Here is a 19,575-nt window from a genome sequence, read left to right as displayed (position 1 = left end):
AAAAAAAATTGGGATTATAATGAGGATGCTGGAAAGTTGTGGGTTGTCTTCTCCAGAATTTCTTCCCATGGCTGAGGGAGGGTGAGAAAGGATGCATGACTTTCTTTAAATTGTAATGCCTAGGAGCCTCAGATAAAGGTCTCATTTAATTCTCTGTTTATACATCACATGGCTGCAGGCTTCATAAGACTTTGAGCATCCTTTAAGGAAAGGTGTTTATTGGGGACAGATTGTTTTATAAGGCTGGTGGTTTGTTTGAGTTTTTGTGAGATAGGGAGGAGCAGTGTCCAGAGGATCAGAGATGCTGGGAATTTTAAAGAACAGTTGGACTGAATGCCAGCAGTGATCAACAAGTGCAGCTCCTAAATGCCTGTAAATGTTTGTGGAAGAACTTCAGACTAATAAACATAAAGTGCTTGTTTGTTTCTTTTTTTATAAACAAAGAACACTAAAGGCAAATTAACATGATTGGAGAAAATAAGGAGATGAACTCGAACAGCTTGCTGCAGTAAATGGATTTTGTCAGCTTTAATGTATGTGCCAGTGACACTTCAGGTATAAATGAGGACTTGAGAAGCTCTTAAATCTGGAGATGGAAGCTGATGAAACGTGATATTCTTCCTATATTTAAATTAGGCTAAGCAACTACTAGAGGATTACTTAAATGCTATCTGATCCATCATTTCCATGTCTTAATAGGCCTTAATTTCTCCAGCTATTTTGAAGGAATTTATTACTATTGTCCTGTTAAGCACCTTCACTGAATTAATTTTTGGGTTAGCATTGTCAACTTTGGATAAAGGTAAAAATCAAGATCTCTGTGTGAAGATAAAAGATGACCATATTTTGAAAACAACAAATACAGAGAAAAACCTCCCATGCAGTGTAAACATTTCAAAGTGATTTGATAATAACTTTTTTTGCTAAAACAAAAAGGCCAGCAAGTGTTGCACTATATGTATGTTATCTCTATATGATGCCTTTATGGAGAACTGAAGATTTCCAGGCCCGCTCTGTTTAGTTCTTGGGCTCCACTGATTGTGAGACCTTTTATTTTTCAGAGATATTTTCTTTGTGTTCATAACACTATTCATGTCTCTGAGGAGAGGCAGGAAGGGGGGTAAATATCTGCTAAAGCCTAAATGACAGCACTTGTTTGGTTTGTTGGTAGAGAATAAAAGCCTGAAGTTTTTCAGCATGCAGTGCATAGATCAATGTGTACTTAGAAGCAGAAAGAACCTCCCTGGTTATCCAGGCTCATTCCTGAAGGCTGTAAGTTGTGAGTGATTCAGCTACCTATCCTTCTGGTAGAACTTATTTTTCCCCTTTTGCAATTAAATCAGGACAGGGGACTGTTTGAAAGGAGATGCTTTTTCACTGTTTTGTGGAGACAAATGCCTGTTGGCTGACTGAGAGTGTGTTTGGGTCGCTGCAGGTGCTGCACACAGAGATGCCAGTCTGCCCTGTCTAATGCCTCTCCCACCTGGACATCACTGTACCTTCCACCCTGCTTCAGCCAAGGGCAAGATGGACAGCAAAGGGTGGCTACTCACACTGTGCTTAGCTGCAGTGTTGCCCCAGTGGGCAGAAGGAGGGTAGGGGAAGGGTTCTAACCTCTCCAGACACCACAACTGCTGCCAAGAACTGATGTGTGAATAGGTCCAGGTGCCATGGCCATGCTCACCCTTCTTTTGAGGCAAAGAACACTACATGTCCCACACAAAGGAATTGTTCATATAAGCATACATAAATCTGCCAGCCAAGCGGATGAAGAGAAACGTTCTCTCTGAGATCCTTACCTAGGAGCAGCATCTGTCTAAAGGACTGGCTACTTCTCCAGAGAAGCATACCTCTTGCTCAGCTGAATAAAACACAGGAATTAATTCTTAGTGCAGTGCTTGGGTCATTGTTCAGATCTGAAGCACTTTTTATTAAGCTCTTTAATCTGGATTTAAAAACTAAAAACTCCTTGGTTTTGAAGTCCATGTCTTAGAGAGAATTGCTTCCCCCCACCCACAGTCTCTCTGATCCCTGAATATAACTGTCTTCCAGGAGATCTGGTTGAAATTTTAAGTTGCTGAAAATAAAGGATGGGATAGTTCTGCAGGTTGGCACAGGCTGTGGGTTGCCCAATTTATGCTTCATGCTCCCTAGGGAAGTGGCAGCAGGTATCCTTTGCCTGTGTGACAGAGCTGGGAAAGATGAGATGCTCTTAGTCCTGAAGAATCCAAACAGGGAGCCAAAGATAACTAGGATTTTCACCTTGTGCTCTCTGTACACACTCTCTGAATGCTGTAGAAAGAGTTTAAAGCAGTGCTAGGTGAACTAGGCTTGTGGAGAGCCAAGATTTAATTCTGAGCCCAGCACATGAACCACGTTCTTTGCTCTGTAACCATTTCTAATTACTAGAGACATTCACCCCTCTTAGTCTACTTATTAAAATTATTAGCTTAGAGCTCCTCTGTTACAGAAGGGTCCTAGAACAGGTCTTTTATTTGCAGTTGCATAACATTAACAAACAAATTACCTGTCCCTGCTCTTTGCAATGATAACCTAACAGCAAGGACAGCATTTGCCATAAACTACTTCTGTGCTGGCTGCTTTCAATAAGACTTTCATCAGATTAAAGGATGAAATGAGGTTTTGCTCTGTCAGCAGGAGGAGTTAAAAGAAACTGGCTTGTAAACAACGAACAGTTATGCTGGGAATTAATTTCCAAGGAGAGGACAAACTCCTTCAGAATATAACCAGCAGAAATTAATGTTAGGCAAATGGATAAGAATTCTCACAACCATGTCCAAGTCTACCAGAACGCTTAATTTCCCTTGGCCATTTTGCAGCTGAAGTTTGTACTTCTCTTCCAGCAAAATTCCAACATGTCAAGTCCCTGCTCAGCATAAGCACGTGGATTTTATGGCCTTCACAGTATCGCCATTGCTTTTTTTTACTGTTTTAAGAGTAGAGGAAAAAGGAAAATTGTGAAGAAGGAGGCTAATTAGAGAAAATGGGCTTAATTTGGAAGCCACAGGTACCTCTTTTATAAGCTTTTGTTGAGCTTGTGCCCACAGTAAATTTATACAAGCTTTAGAGAGATGGTAAATCTCTGTTTGCTATGGCCTGCTTTAAATGGGGAGCTTTCAGCACTACTTTGCTCATAGCTAAGGACACAGATGAGGTAATAAAACCAACAAGTCCTGGGAAATACCCACTCAGCTGTGAGAAACATTTCCTTGAATCCCTTGTTTTTTTGGGTCCATATAAAACAGCTTTTATTGTTTCAATAAGATGCATGGTAGCTCCATCACTGTGGGTTTAACAAGGGTTGTTGCGAGGTTTGATTCCTCAGCTCTCTGCTGCCTTCTGTCTTGCCAGTCAGGCATTTCAGGCCTCCTTTGAAAAGAATGCCATTTGTTATCAAAATTTCATCTTGCAGGTCCTGGCCAGCCTAATTGTGGGAAGTTTCATTGCAAGAATTGAATTCTGATCGAACTGAACCACCCCAGCTGAATGAAGCTGACCTGTGTACACCTCTCCATTGAACGGGAGTCACTTAGGTGAATTACTATTAAAACAGTAAAAATCCAAGCAATGCAATCACATTTCCAAACTGTAGCTGTATTTGATGGAGGCATCTAATTAGACATCCAGAATGTAGTGTTGTGGCTTGCACAATGCTGAGGCTGAGCAAGAGCAAACTCTGACCAGCCCACTTTTCAAATTTCAATTTACGTTGAATGTGATGAGTGTGTGGGTTTCTCTGTGGCACAAGCTCACCAAAGAGGGCAGCCAGGAGCAAGTCAAATTGTGATGTCCCACTATGGCTTGGTAGCAGCAGCTTGTATGCTTTTACCCCATTTAGGGGCAGGAATAATTGAAATGACCTGAAACCTCAAACCAAGCTACACCTTTGTCACCCCCCTGTCCAAACTACTCAGCAAGATCTGGAGAGGTGAGAAATATCTGTCACTTGCAGGAGCTTCAGCTGCCTGGTGAATGGCCCAGCATGTTTTTGCCTGGATCTCATTGCTTAGGATAAAGGCCTGCTAATAGTCTTAGCTGATACCAGTCATAGCCTAGCAGCTCTGGAATTAACATTTTGAGAGCCTCAGTTAGGTCTCTGGTGTCACCTTAATGACTAACACATTAGCAGCTCTGAAAAATCCATGTGCAAAGCAATTACCTGCCTAAAGAGCAGGTAAAATCTGTGAAAATCTAGTGACATGTGTCTTGTGTTGGTATCCAAGAGCTGAGACACAATTACTGAATGTTTAGTGTCTTGTCATCTCTATACCACCAAGGCAAAAGTGGAGTAAATTACACCTGCTGGATACGAATGCATGGATTGATTGAAAAGGGTAAGAGGTCTCTGTGTGGTTTGTATTAAATTTGTTATGCCTCTTAGCAAGCGTGCTAGGTTTGTATGGGAAGCAATCTTGGCACAGGATGGGGATGACCAATGGCATTTCACAGTCTTGGAAAGTTGTTTCTGTCTGTAGAAGAAAAAGCCACAAACCCCAAATCAAAATTCATATTCCTGATAAATACTAAAATTTCCCTTCATCCGTAGGATGGCAGTACTACCAGCTCTCAGCTTCTGAATGCTGAAGAAAAGCTCTGCCACTGAACTTCAGCCCTCCACCGGTATGAAAGACTGAATTTTCTTTATGAACAACCAGAATGGCTATGCTTCCCTGAGACAAGGGAGGTGGTAGTCTTCTCCCCTCCAAAAAAAAAGAGGTTTTAGCATGGCACTGATTTTATTAAAGTATTTGACTCTTTAAAAAAAGTTTATCGGTCAGGCTTGAGCCTAAAAAGCAGATGTGGTAGATATAAATGAAATAGAAATAGTAAAAAGCTCAACAGTGACAGATGGGCTGAGCCCAGGCACTGGAGGCAACTCAAAAAAATAATCAGATTGAAAAGTTGAAAGAATTAAGACTTTTTAGATATGCAGACAAAACTGGAGTCAATATGCTTATTTCTTTTTCAAAATAAAAATTCAGTTAAGATTTCCATACATTTAAATAAAAAATAGAAGCTGCTCTGGCAGGGTTTTTGTTTTGTTGTTTTTTGTTGTCTTTTAAAATAAAACCTTTTCATCCAAGCACAGCATTAGTAGCTACTGTAATTCTAAAAAAACATTTGAGGAAATGTTTGTAAGGTCTCAACAGACTCAAGGCAAGATTGATTTGGGGAAATGACAAATGGCCATTAATCCAGGAAACTCTGGCCCTTTAATGAAATGGCTTAAAGAGCAGCACAGGAAAAGATGATCAAAGGCAGATCCTTTCTTAGTAACTACAAATGTGGAGCAGAGATAAGAAGAGTGAACAAGTGTCTGATTGCCTTTTACAATGAGATTATTACTCTGTGTGATCATTAGATATGAATGAGGTCTTTTAATCACTGTAGCTAGGTCTGGTCATTGCCCATCGGCCAAGTTCTAACAGAGGTGTGGTGTAATTTATTTAATATTAATAAAGATATTCCCTCCCTCACCAAATAACTCACTATCTGTTTTGACTTGCAGACCTTGCAGAGCAATGGGATGGTGCTGTCTGCCAGCTTTTGGCCATTGCTTTTGGCTAGTGTATGAATAATGACACCTCTACCACTTTGAAATTTCTGCAGAGCAGCAATTTGCAATTTCCTCATTGAGCTACCTCTGTGCAAATCTCATCCTTTATCCCTCACTTCCTTGAACCGTGCATTTGCTGTAAGACACTCTGTGAAATCCTGAATTTTACCAACATAAGCTGCTGTTCACAGCTGGGCTCTGTCACAGTGGTAACTACTGGTGTATCAGGAACTACTGGATTTCTAGGTGCTATGGGGTCCTGCCCCATCCTCAGCTTTCCACTTTGCAGCTGCCCAGATTTTCCTTACAAGTGGCTACTCCACCATCTCTTTGCAGCATCCTGTGTCAGTGTGTATTTCTGTATCTGGACATTTCTGATGCATGTGAGAACGTGTCTTGTGCAGCCGTCTCTTGGGCCTCTGATGGATGCCAGACATCCTGATTACTAATCTTTTATCCAACTGCTATTCAAATTCATTCTCAAATGCCTCATTACATCATTTGCACAGCCACACTAATTAAACATGATACTTCTCATGGTTTCCAAGCATCAGTTCGGCATGTTCCACTTCACTGCAAAACCTCTCTCTCATCATGCCAGTCTCACTGCTGCCAAACCTGCAACTACCTTCAGTATTTCCTGCACTTCCCCGTCTGACTGAGCACCAAACTTGTTGAATACTCTGTCCTGTAGTGCAAGTGAGAGAGATAATGGACATTGTCTCTGCATTACTGGCATTTGACATTTTGTGATAACAGCTCCCTCTATCAGCTACCAGAAGGCACTGAATAATAATACTGGGAAAAGAGCCATCCCCTCTAAAAACCTGCAAAATTATCCTAATAAAATCAGTAATGAGATCTAGTTTTAAAATAACACACATCCATCTCCTGCATACAGATAAAATGCAGACCTCCATTGACATCCAGTGGATGCCAAATTCATTCCACACTGTGGCTTGAAGATTGACCTTAAAGCATTATCTCTTGCTTTTCTTAGGGTAGTGCTCCTCATCCTTAAATTCTTCTGAAGCACCTGACCAGAAAGTTAATACATTGTGAAAGAAATGCAATATGTAATGTTTCAGTTGACTTAAGGTACATAATATAGAAATTATTGTATTCTGGATACTATTAATTAAAAGGATTACTGAGAGCACTGGTTTCCAAAGAAGTATTTCCAATTTGAATTGAAAAATCAAATATGTTGGTGAAGTGCTTTTTTATCACAAAAATTAATAGCAACTTCTTTGGTTTAGCTGACAGTTCACCTTTAACTCCAAAGATAATTGTGTTATTTTGCATAGGTGTACAGAGATAGTTACACTGCTAAGCACAAAGTTGCCATATAGGTTTGCTAAGTGCTCACAATATAAAATATCATATATGCTAGAGCCCTCTTTATCTTGTGCCATAGGTCAATTACTTTTCCCTTCAGATGAGAGTGGAAGATAATTATTGTGGGAAGGGCCAACTTGATCTCATGGACTGCAGTCACAGTGCAGCATTTGGAGGCAGGTTTTCTATTATGGCTGTATTTTTCTCCCTGAAGTAAAAATCATTCAGTCTTAAAAGATAAGTAATAATTATTCACCCCTCCACTGATGATGTTTTAAGACATCATCTCTGAGCCAGGTACACTTAAGTAGAACTGGCAAATGCATGGAGGTGTGATGCAGATTTTTGGTGTTAAAATCTACAATCTACCCAAAATGTTTGCCCTCGCATAACATAGGCTGCCTTAGAATTGGACTTCAGTGTCTGGGTGGCTATTATTGAAGCCATTCAGGAAAGCTGGAGATCTAAATCCATCAGAGAGTTTTGGAAGCCCCAGAGAATTTCAAAAGTGTGAGGCTGAGCTCAGACCCGGCACAGGGCTTTATGCTGTTCATCCACCCGTGGAGAAACTCAAGTTTAGATGCAATGAGATGGCTCTGTTGTATATTGACATCAGGAACTGAGACAGGGAGGGCTTAACCTGGGAGTTTCTGTGCATTAACCCACAGGGTGTCACGCTGATTGATGCAGCAATGCCGTGTGCCGAGCCCACAGAAAACACTTCAGTGCAGGCTCTGTAACAAGAGGGCAGGAGAAAACATTGATGTTGTGCTCTCTGCATACTGCAGTGTTCAAAGTTACAAAGGCAGTGGTACATATGTTTCTAATCCTGAGTTTCTCTTGTGGTCATTTTCGTATCTATTATTGGGACAGCTTGAAGGAAAAAAGAAGGTGATGTATTGTGCGTGACTTTCATCTGCTACTAGGATGCCATTTTTATCCTCCCTTTCATCTCATGGTTATTCTCACTTTCCATTCTTCCACATGCTTTACCTGCACTTTTCACATTCTGCAGTTTAGCAGAACTGGCCTAGCTCAGGTATCAAGAAGAACTTTAGTTCTAGTTCTTGATCAAGAATTTTAGTCCAATTTCAGTTGCTCTCAGCAACTGATATTGTTTCTAGTAGCGTTTATTGTTAAAACTAGACTTATCCATGTTTCCTAATAAACTGGAAAAAAAAGTTTCTTCTGTTTCCTTGTAAAACCCCTAAGAGGTGTAGCTTGAATCTCTGCAAAATACATGAAATGAAAAAAGAGTTAATCTCTGGATGCAGCAGCCAACATAGTGTGAAATTCAACTCTGTGATGGCAACAATATAATTACCACTCTTAATACAGATAAGCTTTTTAGCGAAAATTCTGTTCTAGTTATACCAACATCATGTTTTAATTTTCTTAATGGAATGGCCAATTTTCTCAATTGATCAGTGTTTTTTTTAGTAAAAATACTGCTTCCTGGTTTTGAGCAGTAGAGTCTGTGGATCACAGATCAAATTGATCAAATTTCCTTTTTCTGAAGAAACGCTGCTAATGCATAACTTTAGGAATAAATTCACCCAATGAGGAGTAGCAAAAATGAAATGGCTAAACAACATGAAACAAAATTAGCCAAATGAACTTAATCTGTTAAAAGTGGAAGATGGGAGTAAACCACCTCATATCTGAGTTTTTGAGCATGTCTGAAAGTTCCCCATGGAGCTGTGAGCAAAAGTGGGTGTCTGGGAATGGAGTCTGGGAACACTGCTTTTACAGGTGTGCTCAGTTCCCAAAGGCTACTGCTCATCCTGTTGTTATGCCTGGAAGATATCCCCAAACCAGCAGTTTTTCCTCTTTGAATACAGAATTAAGTTTTTCAAAAACGTAAAAAGGAAATAAATTTCAGGTAATTTCAACTCAAAAACAGACAAGGGGAGCCCTTAAGGATTTGGTTACTTCTAGCAGAGCTCTTTTGCCTAGAGTTATCCAGATAAAAAAGTTCATCAGATCTTCCAGTGAAATTCTTATTTGTGGATGTGTAACTTGTGAGAAGCAGAACTGATGAAATCTTATTTCCTATAATTTTTTACCTCCCCTCAGGCAGCCCTGCATTATAAATAAGTTAAACTAGGTTCCTTCCAGACCTCTCAAGTGTTAGGATTCAGCAAGGACATTGTCCCTGCAGATTGCTCTCGCCTGAACTTGACGATGATCAGCTGGTGATCCCAAAGGCAGAGGAAAACCCTGAACAGGTCTCAGGCAAGTGCATAATAGAGTATGAGGTCAGTACTGATGCTGAGGACAAAGGTTTCATAAAGCAAAATTTCGTCAGTCTCTGGGACATGTAACTCTGCTTCCTAACCCCCTCAATGTTTCCTGTGGACTTCTAGAGGATTGGACTAATCTTTGCTCCTTGTTTGGCACCACCAGGTAAGGCAAAAAGCGAGTATAGATTTCTGTTTGATGCAAAGGAGGATGTGTCTGAATTTATTCAATAAATCTGAATCTAGCATATGACTCAAGCTTGCTCTAAAAGACAGGTATCAGTGCTCTTAGCTGTTAGCTTTTATTGCTGATAGTAATACTTTGGATTTTAATATAACTTCTGCATCCACTCAGTGTAATATTTTAGGTCTTTACTATATTCATGTTCTTTGATATTTTTGGCCTACACAAACAAGTTGATCTCAAATTAATGTATGTTTGCCACAATGCAATTGTAGCTGCATGCTCTTGCAAAGATCTTCTAAAAGTTTGCTTTAAGTTGGAGTTCCTTAGCATTAACTGCTCTGCTGTTTTCTGTTGGAGTGAGCGTTTCTGCCTTCGAGGCAGCTTCTTGCTGCAGCTGGAAATTGGAAAAGATAAGAGACAGGTTTTGTGCTTGTTTTCCTTTGTCCCTAGACCTCTGTCTTCTCCAAAGATATTCTTCATGTCTTTGCTTATTTTTCACTGCATTTTGACCTTCCCATCAGCTTGCTTGAAAGCTGCAGGTATTGTGTGTCCGTTTTTCCAGAATTTCTCCTGACCTCATTAAAAGAGATTTTCTCCCTGCAGGGGATCATCACCTGCAGGGCTGGGGGGAGGAGTGAATCTGTAGTTCAGCCCAACCTACAGTAAAAAATTAGACAACTAGAAAAATCATGTTGAGGAGTGCAATGGGTTTGAGATGACTTCAACCCACCTTCTCCTTCCTGGTGATCAGGGATGCCTGTTATCATGCCAGCTGGCATATTACAGGGATCAGCAGTGGGAATCATGCTGGAGCTGTGACTGAACTGTGTATTGCAATTGCTGTAATTTACTAAGTGTAACATACATTTGTATTATACTTTCAGTACATTTTCTGTTGTTTCACTAAATCAGAAATCCCATGTGGCACCAACGATATTCAAACAAGTAAATTTGAAGTGAAATATTTCATCTGCCATGTGTGGACTATCTAAAAGAACCTAGTCTGACAGAAAAAAAGAGGGAGGAGGGGAAAGGCAAGATCAAGATTTAACCTTAGCAATGAATTCACACTGACATTTTTCTGGAACTGTCTTGATCTCCAATGGTAATGGATCAATGCAAAAATTTAGTCTCTACATCCATATAACATGAGGTACAGTAGGCTTCTCTTTCCTGGTATTGGGGACAAGCTAAAAGAATCCCATATCACATGTGAAAAATGCCTAGTTAATTAATGGGTAAAGCTAAGCAGGGCTGCACTTGGGGTGAGAACAAGAGGTTTGCACAGACAAGACTGGGAATGCACATACCTCAAGGTTAAAGATGGAGCACTCCTTTAAGGGCAGACATACAGTGTTAATTTAAGTACTCAAAGTGATTTTGTATAAGCGAGAGGGCAAAGGGACACCAAGTTCTTACTTTGTCATTGGGTGATACAATATACTAGCTGGAAACCTACTAGAAACTTATAATTAAAGGTCTCTGCAGAATATAGGAAGGTTCTACTGTGCTTCCTGCATAATTCTCAGTGAAAGGAGAGGAAAAATTCCTTTGAAAATACAGGAGGCAGTGAATCTGTCCTCTCTGTGTGAGAGAGCTCCAGCAGAGCTGCTGAGGCCTGATGTCACTGAAGGGATATAATACTTGAAGTACAGCATGATCAAATAAAATATGCAAAAGCCAAGCACAGCCTTAGGCTCATTTCCTTTTAAGCAAACAAATAAAAAACTGTAAGGATATGGCAGGGGAACACAACACAGGGAAGAAAGCAAACCTTTCATTCAGGAATTTGAGGTACCTGAAGTCACTTCTGTGACCACAACAGGACACGAATATTATTTGGCACGAGTTATGGATCATGTTCTGTGGTGGCCTCTGTGTTTCTGAGAGTGCAAAACGTGGTATCCAGAGCTGTTTGCTCAAGTCCTGCTCTTTCAAATTGATTGATATGGGTGGACCTGGTTGCCTGTAAAGAATCTCTGTTGCATCTGGTAGGGCTGCTTGCAAATGTGGTTTTACTGTGTGCCTATCTTCATCCATTCTGGAAAAGGAAGGATGAATAAAGCTCATTTGCCAGAACATCCCCAATGGTCACTGTGACCTGATCTCCCATCACTGGTGCCAAAGCAGTGGATTTGGTCTCTTGGGCATTTTTGAGCTCAGATGGAAGCACATGCATCTGGCAGATCCCTAGGGGAGACCTCTGTGATCCCTTGCCTTCTTCCTGTGCTTCTCCTTCCCATGTGCTTGCCATCACTAAATGCAGAAGGTACAGTTGGGTAGCTTGTGGTAGTGAGCAAAAAGTGCACCTTCACCAGATGCAAATTGGTGTTTTGATCTGCTCCCCCACCACACTTCCCAAGTTCGTGGTTTAAAAGAATTGCTTCTGTCTTAAAGTTCCTGTGCTCTGATAAGCCTTCTTGTCCACTAGTCTTTCTGGACCAGAATTTTGTCTTTGATCTTTGACAGAAACTGGATAGGTGAATTAACATATCAAAACAAATAGGCTTCTTTTGTTACCTTTCCCCAAATCAGCTAACCTGGAGCTTTTCCAAGAGCAGGAGCTTCTCCATTTATTACATCTTTTTATGCTGATCAAGGTTTGCCATCTTTATGTAATAGGACACAGAGCTGGGAATAGAAGATGATTGTTCCTACCAGTTTCTGTTTGATCTTGTCTTCACCACTCTGCCATTGAAAGATTTTCCCCACCCCTGCAGTTGGCTACAGTATAAAATCACTTGCTGCTAACAGTGCTCTGCTGCTCTTTCTCAATTTTTCTGCAAGGTTCATTTTTATTTTATTTTTTTTTTTTGACACTCAGCAAGGGATAGAGTTTGTTCAGCCCAAGAAGTTGTTGGGCTAGAAAAGTAGAGGAAAGACTTTATCCCTTAAAGACACAGAGGTTAAGGACATTTGTTTCCAATCTTTTCATTTAGTTTGTCTCTACCCAAGATTAGGTCAAGGACAAAATATAATGTCACTATGTTCTGATATAGAAGGCTTTTTTTTTTTTAATTCCTGGAACATAGCAATTGGAATTAGCTTAGAGAATGAGAAAAAAAGAAGAGGACAAGTTGCTTTGAACTATCACAGTCCCCTGTTATAGTTGCTGACTTTCTGGATTTTATGACGTCTCAGTAGTTGAAGGTCAGCTCAGTATTCCATCTTCTTAAGGCAGGTGTTTCAGTGATGCTCTGAGCTTTCGTATTAAAAACAAGGCAGCCCTCCCAAATCCCCATTTCCCAACCTGCTGGCTGTGTAAGAAGTGATAAAACATGTTTTCCTGGTACCAAGGACTTCAAAACTGCTGGGCATTTTTAAATCGCATGCTACTGATCCTCTTTCTCCAAGTGAAATAATAGCACTTCCCACTTTGTAGACAATGGGAATCTTATCACTGCTGTGTTAAAAGCAGAGTAATTCCAAAGCTGAGCTGAGCTGTTTTGAAAATCTCTCCTTGAGTTCCCAAGCTTTAATCTCCTGGTCCTGCAAGCGAAGCCTGTACACTCCTTCAGCCCCTCTCTGGCTTTAAAAGAAGTGCACCTTCTTAGTAAGCTTGTGCCTCAAATGTGAAGTGATATGGGGGTGAATGAGAAGGATTTACATGGACTTGCAAGTCACCTTTTAGTTTTTTCACTCTATTGTCATAGGAACAACAACCTTTCCTTTGTGTAGTAAAAAGTTACCAGTATATGTTAGCTAAACTTTACAGAGCAGGATGTGACATGTTTTATCCGAAATGATGACAAGGCACGAAAAATAATCATGGTACTTGAAGACCCAAAAGCACAATTTTGTGCATGGTCCCATTTCTGATTTGCATTTCACTGTGTACCAATGGCAGGAAAAAGGACATAATTAGTGCCATAAAGCATGGACTTCCAACCCCCTTGAGGAACACAGCAACCCCTTCTAGAGTTTTAGTTGACATGGTGATATTTAAAAACAGCAGTATAGGATCTTGGAAGCCATGGTAACTCTTACTGCACAGAGACACTAAAATGTAAAGCACCCTGTGGTGAGATAATGCAAAGGGTGTGTGTTGGCATTGGAGCTGCCCTGCTGGGAAGCACTTATGAAGTGAAAGCTGTCAGGGACAGACATTTTTTGGTGTCTCTGTGCTCTCATGAGCACGTCCCTGTGCTCATGAGAATTACCTGCATTGCCCAGTGCTGCCCTTCTGCAAAGCTGCTATTACGGGGTCACTCTATTGACCCCCCTTCCTTACAGGCATCTTGTGAAGGAAGGCGGTCTGTCAGGCAGTACATCAGGGTGCAGAATCTGGGCTCCTGTGCTCTATGTTGAGCTTCTCCAGAGGATTATAGTGTTGTGTGGCTTTCTGCTCTCTGCATGGGTCAGACTTGACTCCACGGAAATCTGGAGAGGCTTGCAGAAGGGATTCTGCCTGAGGATACTGTGCAAAAATTTACTGGGGCCCTGATCTTGCTCAGAGCTTCTAGATTGCTAAAGCAATATAAAGGTTAGCAAGAATAACTTGTTACAGACAGCCCAGCAAAGCTATTCCCACAAAGAGTCCTAGAAGGGTTGTCTCTGAGGTGTATTTGACTGGCTCCACATACTTCTGCCTAATGCAGAGCTGGACTTTCACACCGGTTTCTGGCAGGCTTGAGCAATCAGTAAATCACATCAGGTCCTTAATACCATGGCTGCCAGATGTCCTCCTGCAGCCAGAGGGAAAACTGCACTCACTGAGTTGTGGTATTTCCCACCTTGGGGAAGGTGGCTTTTGTTTTTCCTGCAGTATTCAAATGAAGTTAAGTGCCATTAGTGTATTTTTTGTAACTTTTTCTGGCAGCATGTGCTAGTGAATGGATAAATGCAGTTATTCCAGATGTTAAGACTTCTACCAGTCTGAAGCTATAATGACAATACCAAAAATGTCAATGTATTTCCAAGCTTAGAGAGAAGTGATAGCTTAGTATTACTGCATGGTTTTTTCTGTTTGCTTGTTTCTTTTAGACATACCAAAAAAAAGTTCAGCTGTTCCAACAATCTTGAATGACCCTCTAAAATTTTTCCGAACATACAGTGGTGGTTGACTTCACACTGGTGATCCAGTGGCTGAAGAGACTCATTTTGCTAACCTTGTAGAGGATTTTATGCCTTCATCAGTCTCTTAATGTTTTACTGTGCAGATAATTGTATTTTTGTGCTGTTGTCATGGTTGCATAGGTATGGACTTTCCCATTCTGGAAGACAGAGAGGAAATCTAACAACATGTCACTGGGCAGGTAAAATGACACAGGGACACATGCCTGTTGAAGCAGCAGGATTTTGTTCTTCCTCTTATCTTTTCTCCAACCCCTCTTCCTCCAGTTCTGCACACATTTTAATCTGTGTGGCACATTCCCTGTGAGGCGCTCCTAAGCTCTTTACCACTAAGCTAGGGGTTGATATTGGTAAGAGCACTATCACAGAGATAAACAGAAGGGCCAGACCAATGCACAGAGCTTCTGACAGCCCACCTTGCATCTCCCAGCTGCATTCCAGTATAAATCTGCATGGATTTCAAGGTTTTTTTCCCCCTCCTTGCACCATTTCTTACCAATCTCCTTTTTCTCTGAAATGTTTACATCCATGACTCTCTGGCCCTTAGACTGTCTTTCCTCTTCTGCTTCCCGGGGTTCTTTACTGATTTCCTTCTTTCTTTGTGCTCATGTCTGCACTTAACAGAGAGATTAGGTAAAGAAGCACAGGCTGTGTCAGAAGAAGGGAAAAGATTAGAAGAATAGTCAATGTCCTAGGCCAAAGCTGGACCTCTAGAGTTGTAGATACCAATTCTGTCCTCCTGATCCTGGATAGGCTTGAGCAACAGTTGGAGGTCAGTGAACCAGCAGACTCTTCTGTCATCATTTGTCATCGTGTAATGAGGCACTTGTGTGACATGGCTGCCAAAGATTTTTCTGTCTGGACCCTTTAGGCAATTTTGTTTTGGCTCTTTGTAACAAAACACGTGTGATCACAGCAAGCCCAAGCAAATGTGTAGTGTACTGCATTGACATAGATAAGACAGCCACTGAAGAGGCACCAGCAAGATGCCCACAGCCAAGGTACAAATGCTTCCAGTGAGCTGGATATCTGTTCTGGTGACTAAGAAGTCTGGTATGACTAGCCAGCAAGGCACTGACTGGTGTCTAAGACAACAAACTACTTCTGCACTGGAAGTGGAGGAGAAAGAGGTGGAAATCTAGAGCAAGTGCTGAAAGCCTCCTGGTTTCCCTCAAAAATTCATACTTGCTAATGTGCCAAAACCTACTTTCTTGCTATTGGGTCCCTGTTGGAGCTTTCAAGGCAGCACAAAAATGTTGGCATTTGCTGCTAAGGTGCCTCTGCTTTGTTGTGTAAACACGTTCCTACTGTTTCTCAGGACATATGACTTTTGGAGCTTGGTTTTCTTTGGGTTAGCAAAGCAAGTAAGGGAGTAGCTGTGTCCTGCTGCCACTTTGAGGGGAATGGAAGGAGACAGAAAGCAATTATTCAAGTTAGAATGTGTGCAGAGCATTTTTATTATTGTTATTTATTGTTTTATGGTCACATGAGTAGCGCTGTGCTTTGGAGGAGACAAAGCGACCCTTCGGCAGAACTCGTGTAAATCACCACCATGGCACCTCTGGATTTACACCAGCTTGCTTTTTCTACATCCTGGCCCTTGGTTTCAGCCTCCAAAAATTACCTTGTGCATTTTAAATGTGAAAAATTGGGACAGCAGGCATGATGAACAAAAGAGAGAGGATGGGGAGGAAGCAACCCAGCTTGCTGCCTGATGTGAGATGCTGGATGCATGGGCAGAGCATGACCTTCTTTCCTCTCTGCTTTTTCATCTGAAAAGCTTTGGTAAACCTTTTCATAGTATTCTGACTAATAATTACATTGGAGAAGGAAATGCACTTGGGAGGCAGGGCATGTTATAAATCCTTGAGGTGAAAATAGCTAAAACAGCTAAATTCCTGTTTGCTTTAAAATATGTTGGTTTGTCTGCTTCTTCTGGCTGTTTAGCTGGCATAAGTATTTTTATTTCCTTTAAACATGTTGATGAGTATCCCCTTGTGCTGCTTTACACACATGGAAGCTGCTGCAATGCCTGGAGGTTCAATGTGAGTAATTCACCCGTTGGTTTGGGTTCAGCCATGATTTAAAGCCTTTTTTGGTGGCTGTGGTTTTTCCACTCTACATCTCAATGCTTAAGATTTCCCAGGGTAGGAAGTGCAGCTATGAAAAATCATGGAGGTGGTTGTAGAGAGATAGTGAGAAGTTGTGTAAAAAGATTTGGTTTTAGGGTGTGCAAGGATTTAGTTATTGATTTATTCTGTTTTGAGAGGGTGGGAATGAGGCTTTCTGACTCCTTTCACTTTGGAAAACTTCCTGAGGCTCCCATGGATGCTGTGCTCTGTGCACCTACCACCTTGGGGACCCTGGCTGAGTGGGCCACCAGCTGCCACTGTTCCTGCAGAGACATAGATTGAGGGTGACACCACTCGTCAAAAGAGGGGCAGGCACCACATGGGCTTGCCCCGTTTCCTCCAAGCAGGTGCCTCTGGAGTTGTTGCAGGAAACCCAAGGAAGAAGTGGGTTGTGTGAGCTAGCTGAAACCAGGGTGCTGGCATGGTGGTGATTGGGTTCCTGATCCTTGCAAAAGCCAAAGCAGTCAGCACTATCCAGATGTGTAGGATAATAAGACAAGGTAGCTTACAAAATTTAATCCCTATTAATTTCCATGGGTTTAAAATTAGGTTGACCCTTATAATTAGCAAAATAAGGCTTTTAATAATCATCCCCAGGGAAAAAGAGACTTCTAAAAAAACCAAAAAAACAACCCAACAATTCAAAAACCCCTTAATTTTGCTCCATCTATTCTATGCTAACTTGTTTTACTGCTGCCTCTCCCCAGCAGCCCAGGTGAGGTGCCCTGCTCGGCCATCAGGCAGTGCTCTCTGCAAAATGTCCCTCTGACATCAGCAGCGTCGCTACAATTCACCTTGAGGGTGCTTATCTGTGTGTTCACTGACAAAACAACTCTGGCAAGCTTTCTAACTAACCTTTGTAACTAATCTTTTTAACAAGCTGTGATGTCTGTATTTTCCCACCCTATCTGTTAACATAAGGTTGTAAGTTTTTCGTTTCAGCTCGATTACTGTAACTCATGCATTTGGCTGTATCCGTACCCTTGCAGTCTCAATACTGACAGTGACTTAGCTCCAGTTAAAGTGAAGTTAAGCCTTCTGAGGCTTCAGACCTAAAAATGTCCTGCTTGCGTTTTTACAAAGCAGAAGTAGCAATTTTTTCAAGCCTAATTTGCAGTTTAACTATGCAAAGTTGTGATGAGCTGTATGGAAAGAAACAGAAACTCTCACAGAATTGCAGATTTCTTTTCTCCTAAAGAAAAGCTTAAGCCACTCATTGATCAAAATGGATAAATTTTTATTCTTGTAATTTTAGTAAAGCAGGAAGTACAGCCTTTTTGCCTATCAAAACCTGGAAAAAGTATTAGGTGAAATATTGTTTCAATCAATGGAAGGAAAGGTAAAATTGAGCATTTTACCAAAACCAAAAATAAAATACTTTTCAGGGGGGAGAGAAATATTTTGGAAATATTAAAATGTTTAATTTTGAAAGTGGTTTGTTTGATGAACACTTTCATTTCTACTTTTACCTCAACATACCTGTTAGCTAAATTTAATTTGAATTTTCAGATATTCCTAAATAAACCAGAACAATATTTTAGACTTCTTTTTCTTGATAGTTGATTTTATATTCATATGAAGACTGTTGTCTAGCAACAATTAGCATAACAGAGCTGAGGTCTGACCTCCAGAAATAACCTCTGGAACTGAAATTTGCTGTGCATTTGAGCCACCTGCATCACCAAAAGAAATTAAGTCCCTCCCTAGTCCTGGCTTTTCCCCAACCTCTTTATGGTGTTTCTGTCCCAGCTTGTGTTGTGTTTGGAGGTGTGTGAGGGGTTGGGTATTGATGCAATAGACAGACCCTTTCTTTTGGCATTAGAGAATTGCAAAAGTTTAGAAAGGAAAGGACCTTGAAAGATCATGAGACTTCCAGCCTGCTGTTCAACTGCACCTTGAAAACCTCCAGTGATGGACACACTACCACGTCCCTGGGGGGATGTTCTAGTGACTGGCTGATGGTTTCACTGTAAGAAATTTCTTGCATCAAGATGGAAACTCTCTTGGTGCAACCTCTACCTGTTGCCCCTTGTTTTGTCCCTGTGACCCTCGTGCTGAATCTTTTCCCTGTTATGTGCATCTTTGCAGGAACACTGTGCTTAAATCCATGTGCTTCAGGCAGTGAGGTGCTGGGAAGGCAGGACACCTCAGTACTTTGCCAGGCAGAGAGAATATTGATAGACACTGCAGGCAGAATTTGTGGTGAGCCTCACAGAGTTTGGATAAAGCTGTAGGAAGCCTAGAAAAAAAATTGGATAGCTCAGAGAGAAGTGACCTAATGAACACTAATTTCCTATGTGTTTGTATTTTGAGGAGCAGCTCCATGTAGGTTTGCTGGGGCTTGGTCAGAGGGAGCATTCATGGCAGAGTCTTCTGCCATATAAGCCAGGGTCTTACACAGTATTTTCATTTGCTCTCCTGCTAATTCCTGCAAAAAACATGAATGTTCTGAGGGCGCTTCCTCCCTGCCAAAGGCAAGGGAAATTGGCTAATGAGCTCAGAGGCAGCATGGGGAGGCAAAAAGGCACATACAGAGAATTTAACTGGTTTGGAAGCCAAACCACAAACTTAATCCTTGGAGAGCATAGTCCCGTGACATGAGGAGTTGAATTGCCAGCGGGTGTGGGAGGGAGGTGAGGGGTTATTACCCTAGCATGCATGGAGATGCTCAGTGGGTGGGAAACTCCTAAACTTCAGTTTTGATTGGGAAGTTAAAGCAGTTATTAGAAAGAGACTGCTATTCTAAAACTGATTTGCTTGGTCTTGTGTCCCATATGTATGACTAAGGGGCCTTGCCAGCCGAGAGGAAAATAGGGAGTTGGACTCTCAGATAGTGAAAGCTCCCTGAAGCTGTCAGTACTCCAGGGCCCTGATGCCAGCAGGGCTTCCAAACTGATTTAGAATGAAATGAAATAGTGGGGAGGGAGAGAAGGAGGCATAAATATTTTTCCCTTGTTAACTTATTTTCCCCTTTTGTGCATGAGCTAATGTGATGGGAGGCGATGCAGCTAAAATAAGCGTGTTAGT

General features: G+C 41.3%; 1 long non-coding RNA gene across 1 annotated transcript in view; it reads left to right on the top strand.

The window, feature by feature from the left end:
• LOC148224033 (uncharacterized) overlaps positions 1–19,575 on the top strand; it is a 240,951-nt gene that overhangs the window by 48,383 nt on the left and 172,993 nt on the right. The gene's annotated exons all lie outside the window — the stretch shown is intronic.

This window comes from Sturnus vulgaris, chromosome 4 (genome assembly GCF_052056855.1).
Source record: "Sturnus vulgaris isolate bStuVul1 chromosome 4, bStuVul1.hap1, whole genome shotgun sequence".
Lineage (NCBI taxonomy): Eukaryota > Metazoa > Chordata > Aves > Passeriformes > Sturnidae > Sturnus > Sturnus vulgaris.
Note: the sequence above shows the minus strand (reverse complement) of the source record. Positions and strands in the feature narration are given on the sequence as shown.